The sequence below is a fragment of the Mus caroli genome, unplaced genomic scaffold (assembly GCF_978045245.1).
Source record: "Mus caroli unplaced genomic scaffold, Mus_caroli_1 scaffold_18, whole genome shotgun sequence".
Lineage (NCBI taxonomy): Eukaryota > Metazoa > Chordata > Mammalia > Rodentia > Muridae > Mus > Mus caroli.
Window position 1 is genome coordinate 52,037,198 of NW_028227273.1, and position 1,844 is coordinate 52,039,041.

The 1,844-nt window shown below is 48.5% G+C and overlaps 1 pseudogene; it reads right to left on the reverse strand.

Annotated features, from left to right (window-relative positions):
- Positions 1–763: 763 nt before the first annotated feature.
- LOC110284157 (small ribosomal subunit protein uS5 pseudogene) lies at positions 764–1,617 on the reverse strand (annotated as a pseudogene).
- Positions 1,618–1,844: the final 227 nt, after the last annotated feature.

Sequence of the window (1,844 nt, forward strand, 5' to 3'; positions counted from 1 at the left end):
TGAGTGCGCGTGCTTGCATAGCAAGCATCTGACTGACTCAGCTATCATCCCAGCCCTATTTTACATACATTATTAGTCTCTGTCCTTGCAAGTGTCTGGATGACAGTAAATTGTCTTTGGTTTTGTGGTGACTCATGCGAAGGATGGTTCTCAGGACACACCTTGGTCAGCACCTGACGTAGATACCACATGCACATGCCTGAATATTGTTCGCATCTGTATGGTGTTCATCTGCTTTCAACACAGCTTGTATGCTATTCTCCAGGGAGTGAGTCCTTGTCTGCAATCCCAGGGCCTGGGCTGGGCACATCACACATTAGCTTCCTTGACGAGGGTGAGGGAAAAGTCATTGTGACTTAATTAATACTTATTATTTGTGTGTGTGTATCTACCTATTACATACCCATGGCTTTTGACAAGAATGCCCTGGCCATGGGGAAAGCATGGGATAGTCCAGTCATGCCTCTGTCCTGCAGCTTGGCCTTCTTGCTGCTTCTGAAACTTCTGCTCTCATGGCACTGAAAAGAAGCCTCTGAGTGCAGGTTAATAACTGTGAGCACACTGGGGAGAAGAACACTTCCCTGCAGTCTACACTAAAACACAGTGCTCTGCTTAATGAGCAGCTTTGCTTAGTTCTATAAGCAAAGTGCAAGAGAGGATCAACTTTAGGAAATATCATATATATATATATATATATATATATATATATATATATATATATATATACTGTTATGTGGTAGCCACAGCTGGAGCCTGTATACTGTTATGTGGTAGCCACAGCTGGAGCCTGGGTCCTCTGATCAGATACTCTGGTGTGGGTTTTCACTAGATGATCAGTGAATTCCAGAGGTCGAGAGTCAGGTAGCTGTAAGTCTTGGAGATGGCATCAAAGGTGGCCTTGGCAAAGTTGCCCAGGGTGGCAGTGCAGCCTCTGGCTGAAGTGTAGCAGTCATCTATACCGGCCATCATCAGTAGCTTCTTGGGCACAGGAGCAGAGACAATGCCAGTGCCTCTGAGGGCAGGGATGAGATGCACCAGCACAGAGCCACAGTGGCCTGTCACCTGGCATGGAACAGTGTTGGGCTTGCCAATCTTGTTCCCCCAGTAGCCTCTCTGCACAGGGATGATGGAAAGCTTGGCCAAGATGATGGCCCCTCGGATGGCAGTGGCAACCTCCTTGGAGCACTTAACACCAAGACCAACGTGACCATTGTAGTCCCCAATAGCAATAAATGCTTTGAACCTGGTCCACTGGCCAGCAAGAGTCTGATTCTGCGCTGGCATTATTTTCAGAACCTCATCCTTTAGGGATGCACCCAGGAAAATGTCAATGATATCAGACTCCTTAATGGGCAGGGAGAACAGGTAGATCTTCAAGGACCTGATCTTCATGTCCTTAACCAGGCGGCCCAGCTTGGTGACAGGGATCCACTCCTTGTCTTCAGCTTTACCTCCACGAGCCCCGTGGCCTCGGCCACGGCCACGGCCTCGTCCTCGGCCACGGCCACGGCCTCGTCCTCGGCCCCTAAGACAGCTGCCGAATCCTCTGCAGAAGCCTCCTAATCCTGGGCCCCTGGGTCCTCCAGGTCCTCCTGCTGCACCAGCGTCATCTGACATTTGTTGTTTTTCCTAAGAAGAGGAGGAAATATCTTTAACCTTGAGGAGAAGCTTAAGAAGGCACAAACATTGTGAGGCATTCTGTTCTGAAACTTGTGGCAAGACGACATTCCAAAGTCTAGTTTCTATGCACTACAAGGTACTCTTGGGTAATAAAGATGGCGTTAGAAGGTTCTGGACTCTCTGTAGCAATAAAACTATCCAACATGCCACCCTGCAAAGTCTGA